Source organism: Passer domesticus, chromosome 2, assembly GCF_036417665.1.
Source record: "Passer domesticus isolate bPasDom1 chromosome 2, bPasDom1.hap1, whole genome shotgun sequence".
Classification (NCBI taxonomy): domain Eukaryota; kingdom Metazoa; phylum Chordata; class Aves; order Passeriformes; family Passeridae; genus Passer; species Passer domesticus.
The window spans coordinates 11,152,967-11,171,118 of NC_087475.1; the positions used below are offsets into that span (position 1 = coordinate 11,152,967).

The 18,152-nt window shown below is 37.6% G+C and overlaps 1 protein-coding gene across 16 annotated transcripts in view; it reads left to right on the forward strand.

The window, feature by feature from the left end:
* The window catches only part of DMD (dystrophin), a 1,145,450-nt gene that overhangs the window by 633,887 nt on the left and 493,411 nt on the right, over nt 1–18,152 (forward strand). The window contains exon 1 of one of the 16 annotated variants that reach the window (XM_064407392.1): nt 4,955–5,101. The exons of the other annotated variants lie outside the window; for them this stretch is intronic. The gene's annotated coding sequence lies outside the window, so the exon portion shown is untranslated. Of the gene's footprint in view, nt 1–4,954; nt 5,102–18,152 lie in introns of those variants that run through there. 16 annotated transcript variants of the gene reach the window in all.

Consider the following 18,152-nt stretch of genomic DNA (forward strand, 5'->3'; position numbering starts at 1 on the left):
GACAGGGCATGGCAGCCCCATCAGAAGAAACAGGCAGTATATTGGCAGAAAGATCTGCAGTGCTGATAGCACAGCAGGTGCCCTAGCAGTTACAGACAGTATTTTTTGTTATAGGTGAAAGAGCAGTTTCTACTTCTTTCTGTGTTCATCTTTGATGTTGTCAGTGTTAAGGAATTTCTTACATCTCCATCGCTTTAGAACTTTGCTAATAACTTTTTATGAGTATGTTACACTAATATACCTTACTAATATACCTTACTAATATACCTCTTTTTAATGTAACTTAAAAAAGGTATCTGTAATCTAAGCTGTTTTCCCTGACAGTAACAAAACTCAGCTTACTTCAAAACTTTATTGTTTAAAAAGAAAAATGAAAGGTGAAGTCAAGAAAACAAATTGTATTTTTGAGTGACTGACTCAGCAAGAGAGTTCACCCATGAGAGTTGTTGAGTCTTTTGACTTATTTCAACTTCATGAATGCCTGCAAAATACCTCACCTGCCATGCAAGGACTTCCAGCCTGGGGACACCCAGCATAGTGAAACTGTGGAACAGTTTTTCACGAATGATACAAAGCAAGAGTCCATGTAATATAAGCACATTTTTTTAATGGTATCTAGAAAGTCTGTGAGGTCATCTGGATGATCCGATATAGCTGGTAGATATGGGTGTCGTTCTAAAGGGGGCCTAAGGTTTAGTCTGTTGACTTTTCTCTTCACAAAAGTCACTTAAAATTATCAAGATGAAAACCAGAGTGGAGGTGAGTAAATCAGGAGTTCATAGTAGACCCTGCTCCTCTGCAGCACCTCCTGCTCAAGGCTCAGAAAAACCTGCATTGTCAGGAAAGCTTATAATGGATTATAACTAGACCTTTTCTTGTCTAATAGCTGGAAACTGGAAATATCTACTTCACAGTAGGTAACCAGTCTGTAAAAAGCCAATAAAAAGGAGATTGCCTCCTGAGTTTGTTTGGCACACATGGGAGGGAGGAATGGGGAATCTCTCCCTCCTGCAGATGTGTTACACAATGCTGAACAGGGACCAGTGCTGTGAGGGGGTGTTCACCTTTTCAGGGCTAACTGAAGGTTATCTTTTTCATTTTTTTGCTCTTAATTTAATTTTTTTATTCTTAGTTGTGTCCTTGTAATACTTGCAGTACTTGATTGTATACTGCAGCAGCAGGGCCTTTTTCCTTAACAATGTTATCTCCTGAATTCTCTTACAGTCATGGGAAGTAGAAAACACAAATTTAACTTCTAAAGGCATAAAGAATAAAGAATACCATGAGCCCTGAGGTTTGTGGAATTCTTAATGGTAATATTACCATTATCCTACATGCTACAAAAGCCTATAAACTATGCCAACTTCAGGTGTGACTGCATCTTTTATGCAGTTTCTGTTTTCAAGAATCTTTGGCCTAGGAATGACAGGAGTGCTTAGAGCCAAAAGGGCAGCATTTTTAGCAGAAAGAATAGAGAATTGCTAATAGAAAGGAGCCCTATTTAGATCCTCTGTGTTTCCTTTACCTGTGGATTCTTAATACCTCCTGGAAATAACCTAGATGAATAAAATACCTGTCTATAAAGTACCCCTTTCTGTGCTGTTTTTACAAAAAATGGACACTGTCTTTGAGATACAGTCCTTTTAATGCTGCTGAAATTATTTTTTCTTCTGCATTCCTATTATGATACCTGTCTGACCAAAAGATGTCAGGCTCAGCAGGACAGTGAATCAAATTTTGAAAGCTGATAGATCTGGCAATCTCATTTAGTAACATTCACTGCTTTTAACTTAAGCCACTCTTTTTTCCTGAGAGTTTTCCTGACTTCTGGTTTTGGCTACCCAAGTCACACTACAGACTTGTGTTTAATGTGCAGAATATTACCTCCAGTAAGGTCACAAACTTAAGTGTCAGTAATCAGGGCAAGGTCATTTGTACATTCCTTACAGAGATGTTCTAGATGATGATCCAAGAGCAATGAGGAAACTCTTCTGGGATTTGTCTGGTCACAAAACAGTCTGAATATGGACCCTCTACACTGATGTGCTTCTTTTCATGTTCAGGTTGAATGTTTTCCACATAATCTGGGATCTGCTGTGGATTATCTACATCTGTTTAAATATACAGCCTTGTGACAGCTGTAGGAGAGTTCATGGCAAAAACACATCTCTCTGTTGAATTCCTATTCATTTGTTAAGTCAAAGTTTGTTCTCCACACACTCAAGTTTAGATAACTTAGAAACCATTTTATCTCTGTATAACTCCTTGATAGCTGCAATCAGTGGGGTCATTTTAGTGACTTTTGTTTTCCAGGGTCTAGTTCTCTGGTTTTCTGAAAGAACTGTGATTGGGAGATGGGATGTTAGCTCTGCTGAAAGGCTGCAAAATGTCAGGGGGGAAAGTAAAACTACTTTAGGGTGTAGTGTAAATCAAAATTGGGATTAGCACTTGAATCTTTTTGTAAGGAAGTTTCTTTACATTCGGTCCTTGTGCACTACAGTCAAAAGGATCGACAAATGTATATTTAATATGAGTGTGCAATATTTCTGCATAGGACACAAAAGGGACTGCTCAGTGCACGTGAAATGCGTGTGCAATGTGATTCCTGAAGCAGTGCTATAGTACTGTAGCAGCTACATAATGACTTGTTTGCAGAGAGGTTATCTGGTTTCCTGCTTACTTAAACAGTCATCAAAGATAAACAAACAAACCATTTAAAGTGTCTTTTGTAAAGGCCCTTTTGTTTTCAATTACTTTTGTGCACAGGAAAGATGATGGACTGACGGCTCTTGGACAGTAAATACTTTAATCACTGAACTTCTGTTCATAAACCTTTCAATGAGCCTATATTCTACCCTTCAATTAATGCATTGAAGAATTTAATGTAGTAACTTCTTTATTTTTTATTCATTTTATCTGTTTATTTTGGTAATCTTAACTTGCCTTAACAAGTACTGACAAAAATCTTCTCTAAAGTAGAATCTGCCAGCAATATTATAAACTTTACTGGTGATGGCTGTATAGCATATTTTCCCTCACAATTTAGAGCTACATTTTGTATTTCGGCTCTTTCTCTGAGATGTTTCTTTCATTAGGTGCACAGGTTTTACCTGGTTTTAAATTTTGCAATATAATTTTCAGTGCATTACAGATGTTTTTAGTATAAGGCAATAAAACCAAGACAAGATTGAAAGAGAGCTAAGGTATTCCAGCGTCCTAGGTAGTTTTCTAGAGCTGTTCACACGAGTGTTTGAGTGCTGATAAGGCACTAACTATATTAAAAAGACATGGGCAGAGCATAAGTATTGTTTTTTCTTTTCAGTCACTAAAGGATGATTCCTCCACACATTAGCCAAAAATGCAAAACCAAGGAACATTCTGTACATATTAAAGTTTACAAGATGTACATCTTAAGAGAGTTATTTTTTTCTTTAAAGATAAATTAAATACATCTGGTATTTTAACTCCTCTTTATTGTTTCTAAACTCATTAGAGACTGATTGCTTAGAAATCACAGCTGTTTGATGAGGTCAATAGGAGCTGGAAAACCTATACAGGCCAATTTAACGCCTCATAATTGGTAATGCAATTTGGAATGTAAACTCCTTAACATTTCGACAGATAAAATGTTAGTAGAGAAAGAAATACACTGAATAGATATAGTTGTGAGCCATGTCCTTTACCTTGGTGGTTCTTTTTCCTGCTTGACCTTTATTATGTGTCTTATTTGTTTTAATGGGTCCTATGACCTTGGAGGGGATTGAGGTGTTCCTCCTCACCCAACTTCACAAAAAAAAGGTGCTACTTGAAATAAACTGTGCTATTTAAACTGTATGCCAAAAATATTTTTCTTTTTGCCAAATGAGGTCATCACCTCTATGGTACATCTGGCCTCTTATCTTCCTGGCACTTTTACTTCTAACCTCGAATTGCTGTCCCAGTGCCAAAAGAGTAGAGCCACTAGAAAATGGTATTTTCATTGTCATCAAGCGGAAATAAATTTGTATCCTACTATGAGTTGAGAAAGACTCTATGATCAAGCATATATTGTGTGTTATTAAAAGTTATCCTTAAAATGGCAAAAGTCAAATTTGCAAGGGAAAAAAAACTGGCCTTCCGAGTTACTTAAAGTTTAACTTTTGTTGTATATACTATGTACATCATTAGCTATAACAGGCAAAAATGTTTCATTTTAGACAGATTCATCAGAAAAATGTAAGCATTGTTCTGGTAAAGAATATTTAAAGTAGGTGTAATGTGCCAATAGCATCTCTGCAAACTGATTCACTCTAGACTGACTAGCACATACAGTGTAAAGGTGGGACTTAGCATTATAGGTAGATTTTCTACAAGGACTGGATAAGTAATGCCGGTGAAAAAGTCTACACTGATGGGCTGTTATATGGGAACTTCAATATCTACATATAACAGGGAAGAAAGAAAACATTTTTTTTACAGTTAGTTGAATCTAAATGAGTACACAAATAATCTGCAGAAAATCAGGAAAATTATAGTCTAAGTATATCTAAAATTAGTTTTATTCACATATTGCACTTTCTTTTTATGATTTTAGCATGAAGGCTGGAATGCTTGTGTTATCCCCTCATATGTTAGTTAGGCAAATTGTTAACACATTCTTTATTGAAATATCAGCTGTTAGACTGATGGCATCCTATGGTACACAGTGCAATGAAAACATTACAGAAGAGTAGTTTTGCAAGTATTTGTAGGACTATGAAGAGCAGTTTGTATTTCACAGCCAAGACTTATCACAGCCAGGATCCAGGACAGGATTTTTCTTTTCTCTTCAGACATGCCCCCCCCCTTCCCCTCCCGCTTGTCCCTTTTCCCTTTTTAAATCCTTGCTCTTTCTCACAGTTACTGTGTGCTGTTGAATCCAATCCGCAGGCGAGGGGAATTTCGGTCCAGCTTTTTCAGGGAGCCGCGGATACACACAAAGTTGGCTGATGTGCCATTCAGCATCCCAGCAGCTCTTTCTCTTCACACTCGCAATGGCAAAGCTTTGTGCGGATGCACTGCTGGATGCTCTGAACTAAAACCGTCTGGGGGAACTTTGCAGGTTCTGGGCAGCCTTTTAAAGGTAAGGATGCGAAATTAGGCGTGCTGGAGAAGGAATCTGCCGGTGGAGAGCGTGGCGTGTTAGTGCTGTGCAGGCTGCATCTTAAGTCTCCTGTTCTGATGCAGGAGTCTGCGAGCTGTAGGTGGGAGGGGATGCTTTTGTACTTGAAATAAGAAGCCCCAGATTAAGTGTTATCGCCGTGACTACTTCGGAGCTTGTGACAAACGGTGCGGTGATCAAAGCTTTCTGGAAATACCTCTGTCAATTATTTATCCACTCCCAAGTTAAACCTAACTGTATTAAAAACAGCAGTAGAGGCCAGTAGCCCAAAGCTGCAAGGTGCTTTGAACATCTCTTCTCTTGCTGCTTTTTGAAGTCCCCTTATTGCAGTCAGTTTGCTTGAATACTCTTGAGAGAGCATTTCATGCACACTTATCTCTACTGGAACCTTTTCTTTTTCTATAATCCACCAAAGAACAGTATGTTTTAACAATAAAAGGCCATTTTTAATGTTCAGATCTCATACTGTGCTTAAATATCTTTTAAAAGACTACTTTTAGAGCCATATAGATGTCTGTGCATTTAGGTTATAATTGGCTTTCATTCAAATGTTGTAATAGCTAAGGATTTCACTAAAATGTATATTAAAATTTAATTTCACTTGTAAAGCAGTTGAGGCTCTCTGCTTAAAATAATCTGTATTAGTAAGGTTGTTTTTACTTTTGGGTGGTCTGCTTCATCCCTTCATGTATCTGGCTGTTTCAGGTTAATGTTGTATCAAATGTCAGAATAACATGAGAAAATTTGAATATTGATGCTCATAGACTGTTTGGGTTTTACTACTTTGATGATAAAGTGGCTTTTGTTTTTCCAAGTTTTTTCAGTAATATTAATCTCAAAATAGAGCATGAAGTGCACAGTGTTTTTCAAGTTTATTCAGGAAGTGTTTTAACAAACAAACAGTGCCCCAGCTACTGTAGATTTCTCGTGGTATGTACATTAGACAAATGTTTGTGGCAGCATGCATTACTCCTTAGAAAGTTTCCACCTGACAATAACTCTGAAAACCTTCTTTAGGAAAAAAGTACAGAATGCTTGTTTCCCCCAATCTTTAAACATTTCTTTTCAAATAAACCTTTTGTTTTTTGAAATATAGTGTGTAATTTTTGTCTTCTTAGAATTGCATGCATTACCTTAGGCTGTTGGGTTTTTTTCTGCTCTTTCTTGCAGAAGTATTTGACAGTTATTACCATGCATTTTCCAATCTGAGGTTAGAGTAAGTTAAATCCCAAGCTGATATCAGATGAATTTTTCATTTTAAATTAGGTGTTCCAGGTAATAATATGAAGCAGAAAGTATGATTTCTTGCATAACACTGTTAGCATAGTTCATAGAAAGTATGAAAAGAGATTATATATTTTAATAATTAAATGACTTATGGAATTGCAGATTGGTATTTTCAATGGTTTTTCATTACAGTTTCTGCCATTGAGGCAATGTGAGGGCTTTGAGAAAGATGGAGTGCTGTAATTACCAGGTGCACATGTTCATTAATCCTTCCTAGCTAGAAAAAGCTTCAAGTTCTCTTCCAGTGGCATATTCGTAAAGCTATAAATATCTGAATTGTGTCAGCCAAGAAGTCACACAGAATGGAGGCTCTTTTTGAGTTCAATTTCATGCACTGTTGCTTTGGTCTTGTGAGGGAGTGCTTTGCATCCTTCATGATGGATATTTGTCTTCTTCCTTATAAAAGTTTAGAAAACAAACAGTTAGGTCATAGATTATTTAGTCTCAAGTATGTGTGAATAAATTAAGACAAGTATTCCTGACCATAAAAAATATGTAAAAATAGCTTTCTTAAGTGGAGACAAAACAGAGGAGTTTCTAAGACAATTTTAAATCTCAAACATAACATGTTAGTAAACAAATTAGGAAAGCTAGGAAAGCTAGAGTTTAGAGTTAGAAAAAAGGATGTTAGAGGAACATCTACAATACTCTGCATTGGTTTTTTTTTTTCCCCTTTATCTATATACTGGCAGGTTAAATATCATGGTGATAGAATACTGCAGTTTTATTCTCTGACTTCCTTTTAAATCCTCTGATATAATTGTTAGTCTTTAACTTTATATGAACAGAAAGATTAGTAAATCCATTTGTATCTCTGTCTATTTCCTTGTGGATGTCTATACATAAGCATTTAGGTATTGTATTTAATTACAGAGCATTAAAGGTAATTTTCATCAGATGTTATTTATAATAGATATTTGAAGCATGCAATGGCATCTTTAAAATGTCTATCTATAATTTCTCTATGAGCATGCATATATGTGTGTGCACCTTTTGAAAATATTATTGTTAGCATTTACTGGAGCTGCACTGAGGTGTTGATTTTACAGTCAACTCCCTGTCTCCAACCTGCCATTTGACGTATAGGACAGTTTCAGGACTACACATCAATTTGTTTGAAAAGCACTAAATTGTCTATTTCCTTCAGTCACAACTGTCAGTAATTTTAGACTCTCTTAGAAGTTCAGCATTAAGGTCTTTTTTGATTGCAAAATTATTCAGCCTTTCTTCTTCTTCTTCTTACAATGAGCTCAGAAAATGTCAAATAACAGGGATTGAGAAGAGGTCATACCTTGCTTGCACGTGAAAATGGTAGTTGTTATAAAAAATAAGCTTGAAAGAAGGTACAGATGTTGCCTGTAGATAGTGCACTTCATTCACATTACCAGCCTGCATGAACTGCTGAGATCCAGTGCTTCCCTCCTGTACTACAAAAGTGGGTAAAGACCAAGTGTTTTGGTTTTTTATTTTCCAAGGAAAAAAAAAAAAAAGAAAAAGAAAAACAAACAACCCCAGTACTGTGTCTCTGCATTATTTAGAGTAGAATGCATCCAAAGGGTGAAATGGCAAGAGGCTGGGTGCCGTGCTTGGTGAGATGAGCCTCCCCTCCCCGAGGGAGCTGTCCAGCACAGCCAGAGCCCACTGCTCTCACCCCCTCGGCTCACAACTTTGGGCAGACATGAAATAATTACATCTCAGGATGGTCCCTTCCAGGGAGCTGTGAGTTAGATAGGAAATATATTACCTGGTGTGGATCACAGGCAACTTCTGTAATGGTTTGTGGGATTTGGGGAATGGGGTCAGATCACCCTGTCAGACAGTGTCTCAGTGCAGCTTCTTGACAGGTAGCACTTGGGCACAGTAACAGTGACACGGTTTAGCCTGACGTTCTTATGTTAAATAGCATAATTTTTGATAAAGATATTGTACTGGCTTTTTGTGGCAAGGTTTTGGTAGCACAGGGGTACAGGAGTGACTCTTGGAGAAGCTGCCAGAAGCTTGCCCCGTGTCCAGCTGAGCCAATGCCAGCTGGTTCCAAGAGAGACTCACCACTGGCCAAGGCCAAGCCCATCAGGGACAGCGGTTGCACCTCTGGGATAATATCTTTAAGAAGTAGGGGGAAAAATTCTGTGCAACAGCAGCTGGCAGAGAGAGGTGAGAATGTGAGAACAACTCTACAGACACCAAGGTCAGTGAAGAAGGAGGGGAGGAGGTGCTCCAGGCATCAGAGCAGAGGTTCCCCTGCAACCTGTGGTGGAGACCATGGTGAGGCAGCTGTGCCCCTGCTGCCCATGGTAATAAATCAAGCTAATTTTCCCAATGTTTTTTTTGTATTGCCCATGATAATTAATTGGTGAGTGATCTCTCCATATCCTTATCTCAGCCCAAGACACATTTATGTCACCTTCCTGACTGAGGAGGTAAGAGATAGAGTGACTTTGGTGGGCACCTGGCATCCACTCACAGGCAACCCACCAGAGCTATGTATTTATCAATATACTTTTGTTTCTTGCATAGTAACCCTTTTTTTTTCATTGTTGTATTGATTATTCAAGAAATATGTCTTTTTCATATCAACAGTCTCTTTGTCTACCTCATTTGGTAGGGTTTTAAACTTATTTTTAGCTTAGTAACTATTTGATTATTTCTCCCTCGTAACAACAACCTGAGGCAAGACTAAAATCACATTTAGGCATAACTTTTTCAGGTTCATCAGGTTCATCATTTGCAGGGAAATTCCCCTTCCCTTCCCTTCCCTTCCCTTCCCTTCCCTTCCCTTCCCTTCCCTTCCCTTCCCTTCCCTTCCCTTCCCTTCCCTTCCCTTCCCTTCCCTTCCCTTCCCTTCCCTTCCCTTCCCTTCCCTTCCCTTCCCTTCCCTTCCCTTCCCTTCCCTTCCCTTCCCTTCCCTTCCCTTCCCTTCCCTTCCCTTCCCTTCCCTTCCCTTCCCTTCCCTTCCCTTCCCTTCCCTTCCCTTCCCTTCCCTTCCCTTCCCTTCCCTTCCCTTCCCTTCCCTTCCCTTCCCTTCCCTTCCCTTCCCTGTTGAATTCTGACTCGTGTCCAGCATCTCACCCACCCAAGACCTTCTTGGCTGGGGCTGCTCTCGATCTGGTCATCCCCCAGCCTGTGTTCTTACCAGGGCCTGCTGGTATCTTCATCTCATTCTTTTCTTGCTTGATGTTATCTCTATTTTCTTCTCTGCTTTTGGTTTTGGCCACTAGTGGTGACTGGCTAGGTGTCTTCTTAGTCTTGGTTCATCAGAAATCAGCTAAGACATTGCTGCTACATCCCGCATGCATTTAAGGACGATTAATGATGCTTGACTGAAACTATATTGTGTCTTGGATAATTTTTATTGATTTATTCAATAAAATGAATTTTATTTTATTTCTTTTTATTTTCTTCTCTTTACCTATTTAAAAAAATAGTTTGATAGAACAGGTGAGCACATAGTTTTGCATTTTTGCACTTAGGGACAGCATAACAAATGTAAAATTATCTGAAATTATTTATAGGTGAATAGAGTCTTCCTGACATTTTTTCATAGATTCTAATTTTCTATCCTCATCTTCCAAAATGCTGACTATTTACTCAAAGCTCCATGTCAGGACAGAATGAGAAATTATATTGTGCAGAAAGCAGTAAAACACCTTCACATTATGTTAAGTACACTGGTTAGCATGCCGGTGCAATTTCATTGATGGACATTGAGTATGGGGCAAATTTGATCAAGTTAGAGTGGTTTAATAAATGACCATGCCTTTTGCAAAGTAATGTTTTTTTTCAGTCTAACTTCTGTGTAGCCAGTAATGCAAATTTTCATTGCCTCTAGCAAAAGAAGGAGCTCAAGCTCAGTCTCTTACTTTTTGGATGAATGTAACTTAATCTCTAGGCTATAACATAATAAGGGAGGGCCCTGTTTTTAAGAGAAAAATGGGAGCCATAATTGCTTTTTGCAAGAAGCCCAATTCTATCAGTTTGTGTTAGGCATATTCTGAGAAAACTTATGGGTTAAGCCCCCATTTTTGGCACTTAGTGCAGCCTGTATTTTATATGGCAGTAGGAGGATGCATGTGCAGATTAGCCTGCCTGTACACCCAAATGGCCTTGAATTCTTCTGGGTAAAATCTGAGATCTGGACTGTGGTTGTGCAGAGGCATGTGGTAGTCATTAGACTTTTCAGCTATGTTAAAGTGTTAGGATGCATTATTGTCAATAGATAATTCTTTTCAAATGCATTTTTTCCACATAAGGGTAGAAAGGAATATAGATAGTATGATTTTGGATGCCAGAAGAAGATTGTAATTGGTAATATCACATACATCTGCTTCTTTTCTCATCGATTTTTCTTCTGTTTTGAATAATTTACTAAAATTCTGCTATATATGTATGGCGCCTTTTTTGTTGTTGGTGGTTTTTTTTTTTTGTTGTTTGTTTGTTTTTTTTTTTATTTTTAAGCTTTCGGTTTGATTTCATTATTCGTTTGCTTAGTGTTTCTTTGTCATCTTACCAACCTTCAAAGCTTTTTGTACAGCATTAACCACAAGAATTTTTCTTCCTTCTTGACAAAATCATTAAGCTAAGAGGCCAAGGCCTTTTGCTACCTGTGTTGTGATGAAAGTTGTGGTTATAATGTAGTAAATGTGGTGACCTTGGTCTGACTAATGGTAGCAAAGTAACCACCATATTTACACATCCCAGTGTGGACTCTAAAGCAATCAATAAGGTTTTTTCAGTGGTTTGTACCAAGTGCTTTGTGCCAACAGCCTTGATGTTAGTGGGCAATATCTGGGCTCTGACTGTCTTTGTGGATGCCCATGATCAGCCTGATGCATCTTTACATCGTCCCACATCTGCACCTACCTCAATTTTACAGAAAAAAATGCTGTCATCAGCTCTCTGACAGTCAGTGTTGTCAGGAAACCTCTGCTAAGTTTCTATTCCAAAGTCAGAATAGAACAAAAAGGGGAAAAAACCTCTTTTTCTGCTCTCCTTTATTCACTTTCTAAAGTGAAAATATTGTGATCCTTTCCTCATCTTGGCTGTCCCTTCTCATCACTTGCCTTAGTTATAACATGGATACAGGTTGGAGGAACTGCCATCTCAAAGCCTCATGTCTTTCTGTCCATCACCTATTAGCTTTTTTGTTGCTTCTGGGAATGAAGATGAGCACAACATAAAAAATAAATAAAATCTGTAGAGGCTGAACCACTCATAAATATGATTAGAAATTCTTAAACATCTAATTTTGCACTTTCAGTGTCCTTCACATTGCCTCCAGAAGTACAGATATTCTGTTTGGAGACCATATACTCTGGACTTTCTCTCCAGTGGCATAGTGAAGATAAAATCTGTGCCAGAAATTCCATATGCAAAATAATTTTACCCTATTTCCTCCTTTTTACACTTTGTATTATATGACAGCTCTTTTTTTTTTTTTTTAACAGAAAGAGGCTACTCTTCATACCTTAGCAGCAAGAGGAACGGATTACAATTAAAAAAATTTCTCTGTAATATTAGTGGACTAGCCAAGATGAGTGATATGTTAATACCTACAACTTATTATATTTGTTTATATAAAATGATGCTTATTTAAGTACAAATTCTAGTTAATAAACACAATATTAGCAATATAATGAAAGCAGCAACGTGAGAAAAGACAGGAAACAGATGTGAGATCCACTGAGGGGTTTCTCTTGACCTGGAGCATTATTCTTGACAGAGTTACAGGACAGATGCAAAGCTGAAGTAGCAGGTACATTCTTTCCCTTGTGTTGTATCCTTTTACAATAAGTTATCTGGTAAATTGTAGTCTGCCCTTTTCTGTTTATTTTATGGAGATTAAGATGTGTTGGAGATTTTGTGAGGGAATTAAGAAATGTATAGGACTATAAATTTCACAAGAGGTAAGGAAATGTAAAGTCAATGAGATTTATCAGACATCCTTATGGCAAATGATATTTCTAGATAGAATTTTTATACGTTTAATTTACTTACAGCTTTGACATTAGTGAAACCTTGGCAATTTCTCCCTCTTCCCCTTCTTCTATATGTTTATAAAGAATGCAGTCCTTATGGATAACTAATCACTATATTTCTAAAATCTGTGAATATGTTGGGGTTTTTTTTTAATTTAAGGAATTATAAATAAGAATACTTTATTCCACTTTTTTTTTCTTATATATACTAAATGTTTTAAAATGTGAGAATCATGGAAAAACTGGTCATACAGACTCTTGACCATATTTTGAGATTATTTATTCCCCCTAGAAACTTACAGGAAAACAGCAGAGCCACTGAATGTCAGCAGTAGCATGCTCTGCTGAACTTAAAACACCTCTGCTTTCCAGTTTCATGAGAACCAGTGGGTTTGATGCCAAGGAAGTTTAACTGATACTAAATATAGCATCAGTTAGAGGGCATATCTAGTAACATTACAGTGAGCTTCAAATGTTACCGTCATTCATAAGATTTTCTAGTCTATTTTATGACTTGCACATTCTGCCAGAGTTGCTCTTATTATTCATGACAAGAAATCCTAACATCAGCGATTTCATGACAACGACCCAGTTTTAGTAAAAAGAGCATACTAGAATTTGTCTTAATGTCTATACTGCCTAACCCCTTTATTATTGCAACACTTCATGCAGTGCTGCCTTAGGTTTTCCCTTGCCTCCTGCTCCCAGTGTCCTGTATTTCTTATAGGACATAAAGGCTTTAATAGTGGCTGAATGACAGAAGGGAAAGTTGATTCATCCCAACACACATTTTGTTTTAATGGTTTGACCAGTTTAGAAATGCAGTTGAATATGCTTCCACAGTATGCAATGGATGACCTACTGGCCATTTCACTTTCTCCTTTTGGAAAAATGATGTTCAGTATACTCTCCTGGTTCCTTGCTGTAATGTGGAAATAAGCTGCCACAGATGGTACACATGACACTGTAAGTAATCTTTTAGAAACACAAAATGATATATTTCTTTAATATGAATTCATTTCTAGATGATAGTTTCTGATCTCTAAGCAGAAGAGTCTTTAATGAGGCTTTTCATTCCAGGCTTCAAATGAAACATATATACCAATCTTGTTCATATGCCTTATGAATGTGTAGTTTGTAAAAAAAAAAAAAAAAAATTAAAAAAAGGAATATATATATATATATATATATATATATTTCAAGGTTTTCTAAATGTCTAATGATTTTATTTTGTCAGGAAAAATGCCTAAAATGCTAATCTCATGACTTGATTGATTAAGCAGTTACTTTGATTTTTGTGTCTTAAAAGCATCTTCAAAGTTAGGAAACTGTACTTAAGTGTTATGTGCTTTGTTTTGTTCCATTTGTTGTAAAAGGAGGAAAAATGAAGTCAGCAAAATGAAGTCTAGATTTTCTTCTCATATTTAGACCATAAAAGGAATCAAATCCCTTGTTTCTCGATCTCATGCTCAGTGTAATGTTTTTTCCACTAAATGTCACAATTACTTAAAGCTATTGATCTTGTCAGTGTACTCAACGACTGTTTGCAGAGATGTTTCACTTCAACAGCATTAAAAATTTTAGCTTCCTGATTTATTTTCTTACACATAGCATGAAAATTAATAATTAAGGAACCCTAGACACAATAATTTTTATTTGATTGGAGTTTATAATGCTGCCTTAGTAAATCATGATTCTGTGATTTAAATGAAATGTGATTTTTCCCATGCAAGCATGCTAAATGTTCTTGTGACTTCAGTTGAACTTAAATATGTGTACGAACAGGAGGGACTGAGTGATGTGACTGAAGAAGCAAAGGGTGCTACATCTTAAAAATATACATAATTAAAGAATCAGAGCACAGCCAAGTCAGCTTTAAAGAAGCCTGAGGATGGCAGAGTGGGACTAGAAGAAAATGCAAGATTTACTGTAGTGCATATGGAAAATCTGTGACAAGAAAGAACCTTAAAAGAGCTGTCTGAAACTCTAGGAGGCTGAGGTCAGAGTGGCATCACAGTGGAGAAAAAGATGTGGAGGGCTGCATAATGTTCTGCCCTCCAGGTAGTTGGCTGGTGATGAATCAAGGATTGATCTTCTGAGAGTGCTGACCCTGAGGATGACTTAGATGGAAGGGATCCCATATTTCATCTTGGAAAGACAGATTCTTAACACTGGAGCTAAACAGATATTCAATAGATCACCAGGGCAAAATATCCCTTTTCTGAGCTGTCTTGTGCCATCTTGGTCATTCCAAGAGAGGTAGCACTCCCCTCAAAGGAACTCCATAGCTGCTGGTCATGTAGTGTGGAAAATACCAGGCAGACAGGATCAGCTTCCTTAGCCACTTGCCTTCAGGAGACCATTTGATTGTTTTTGGAGCTGTATGTGTAAATAACTGCTAAATAAAGCATGCTTAGTTTCATATTGACTTGGAGCACACTGATCTGCGAAACGGAACATTTGTATTTCATTTAAAATTGTTTACTACTTCTACACAAGAGAGCTATGTAGGCTGTGAAGGGATTGTTGATGAGGACATAGTGAGGCCTGTGTTACATTTTGAGAATATTGCTGAACTTTTTGACTGTAAACTCTACCCGTCAAGAATATAAACAGGATTGTGCTGCAGCTGCAGATTGCATCTGGCCTGCATAAGCATATTTAGACAAATTGTGCATGATTTGCATGTTTTTATTTGAAACCTCTATCACCCATTATACAGCATTTTCCTGCGATACTGGGCTGTAGCCAGGCAAAGAGAATGAGGAAGCTGTGGAGAGGCAATCAGATATTTAAAGGGCTGGGCCACAGGGATCCCCATCTAGATGATTTCAATAAGCTGTTTAAAATTTTGTAACTCTGGAAAATTTAGAAAGTGATTCGTAAGGGTTACACGTCTGTGTGCAAAGTGTGGAATGAAGACTATAATTGAATGAAGTGTGCAGTATTTGTCCCTCAGAGATGCTTGCATGCCTGCTTTTTGCTTTCATTCTTCAAAAAAGAGAACTGAGGTGGAAAAATAAGAGGAAGGAAGTACAGCTTGGTGCAATGAGAAGTAGGTTAGAGTCCTGAATTTTAGTGTGGTGTAAGACAGGAAAGGATGGAAATTAGATGTCAATGAAATAAAGATTTTAGTTTGTGTTCAGTGGTGTAAAATGGGAGGTAGAAAGGAAAGAAATACATACTCCAAAACAAGAAGATAATAACACTGTTTCTTGATGTCCACTGTCTCAGAGGGGGTGAAGGAAGGAGGCAATACAGTATATGAAGGGGAGGTAGGTATCTACCTTTGAAGGCTGGACAAAATTATCTTTGTGTATGGAAAAGGTGTTCCTGGAAAGAGGTAATATGAATTTGTATCTTGAGTCAAAGAGAGAAAGGAGAGATAGATGAGTGTTTTGGTAAAATGGTAAGCCAAGCAGTTGTTACTTCGCAACTGTTAACTCACAGGAGTGTTAGGGAATAGAGAAGATGGGATTTCTAAAGTCCTACTCTGTCCATCAACTTAAAGAGAGTCAACTTCTGTGCAGCTAGCACCTGTCTTGCATAAATATGTCCACACAATTTGCAGTATTTTGCTAATGCATTTCTCATCTAGAAGTTATGTTTCACTATTTTTTGGATGACTCTGTCTAAGTTGCTTATGGCACCCATCTAAAAATTGTGAGTAAATGACTGAACAAAAAAATCCCTCTCTCTAATAGCTTGAATAAAACTGTTGTACCATTACCGTTACTTGGTCTCTCAAGTTGTTTTTATTCAGGCTACTGCAGTATTTATGCTCCAATTTACAAGGAATGGAATTAGCTTTTCTTTTTACTGATTATTTTTTGCTTTTCTCCAGCTGGAGGACTGAGACTGTTAGCTGTGGTGCATCAAAAATGCATCCAGTATTAACATCTGCCAGTCTCACCTTTTCACCCCAGTGACAGATCCTTGAGTTTCCAAGAGCCTTGCAGTGGAATTACCCCCACATTTCCCTTTGTAGTGAGTGTTACAAAAGACATCAAACAATTCCCAGTCTTTAAAGTTAAATGTATTAGAGCACAAACTTATAAGCTAGAATAATATGGCTTTTAAGAGATAGAAAAGTGAGATCTACTGAGACAGATGAAACAAAAGTATGTAAAAGAAAATCTTCTCTTTGGTTACTGTGTGATTGTGTGTTGGTCCTTTGCTGCATCCTTCCCTGTGGGTCCCATGACTTTCAGTGTCTTCTTAGTTGAATGAACTCTAAAATATCCCTCAGGGTTTCTTAGGAAGCTCTCCTTCCCTCTGTTGTCTTTGGGCTGAAAAGAAAACCTGCTCATAAAATATCTGATTGCTTCTCCACAGCTTCCTCGTTCTGCTCACTGCTGATAGCACAACCCAACTCCACTCAAAGGCTTGCAGATTGCTCTCTTCTGGTTGCCTTCAGTGTTGGTTGTGTCTATTTGCCCTGCTCTGCACCCTGAAGTTTCAATTCAGGTCCTCTGGGGAATCAAGCAGTCTGGTTTTTTTCCTGCAGAGTGAAAGCACAGTTCTGCAGCCAGCACCCTGCAGGAGGATTTCTTCCATACTGCCCAGCTTGTCTTGCATTTAAAGCAGTGTAGTACATAGTACATGCCCAGTAAGTTTTACAGCAGCAAACAAACACTGCTACCATCTGTTACATACACCCTCATACAAGATAAGGCTGTTTATATACATGCATTTTATATCATATACTTATAGACTATAGACACCAATGAAGTGAAGGGATTTGATGCTAAGTTGGGAATTTTAGAGAAGTTTGGAAGAGATCAGCAAGGTGCCTAAGGCATAGGGAAAGATAAGGTACCTAAAATCCTGGCGTTGATCAGATTATGTGTCCATAACATACACAGGAGTACAACACATGGGACATACTGATCTATGGGAAAAGAGGGAAATGCAGGAAATCAAACAGAGTTGATAAATGTGCAAATGGAAATCTTGAGAGAAAAGTATAGGCGAAGGAATAAGTGGAATAAAGGCCCCAGAGTACAAGGAAATATTTCACAACAAGATTTGAGAAAAGGATTATTCTAGCTAGTGAGTTCTCCTAAGGTTATGTAAAAAATTACCTAGAGGGTAGAGAAAAATTCCTTTCTGACTGGTGAGATTAAGAGAAGTAATTTAGGTAAGAATTTGGTATTTTCTAGTTTGAGGAAAAGATGGTATCCTGAAAAAAGTAATTTAATGAATCATAAAAAAAAGCCCCCCAAAAAACAGCATGCAGTTTTGTCTCTTTAAACTAGAGCTAATATTTGAAGAAAGACATAGTCTGAGGAGAGAACTGTAGGGGAGTGTAAAGGTATTTAAGATGCCATCTATAACTATTTTAACAAATCATATGGATCTTGAATTTTATTGGTATCTCAGTAGAGTCGTTTGTAAGATTACTTGAGATTTTAACTGCAATTTAAACAACCAGTAGGTAGATTACACTACACTTATTTATAGCACGTAGAGCTTTTGATACTCTAGGACACTGGCAACTTTACAGCTGAGCTCACCCTCAAGAGGAGATTTTAACTGTGCTGATACTCTTTTTCCAAATGTGAAACAAACAAAAAACCCTATGTCTTTCCTGAAGGCAGCTGATATTCTGCCTGCAGGAGCAAAAGCCTGAGAGAATACCTTTTCCTTGCTGTCCCCCAGGAGGGACTCTATACCACTTATCTTACTAATAACTTATGACATGTACAAATGTGTATCATTTTAGGTCTGTGTGGATGCTGCACCCTCTC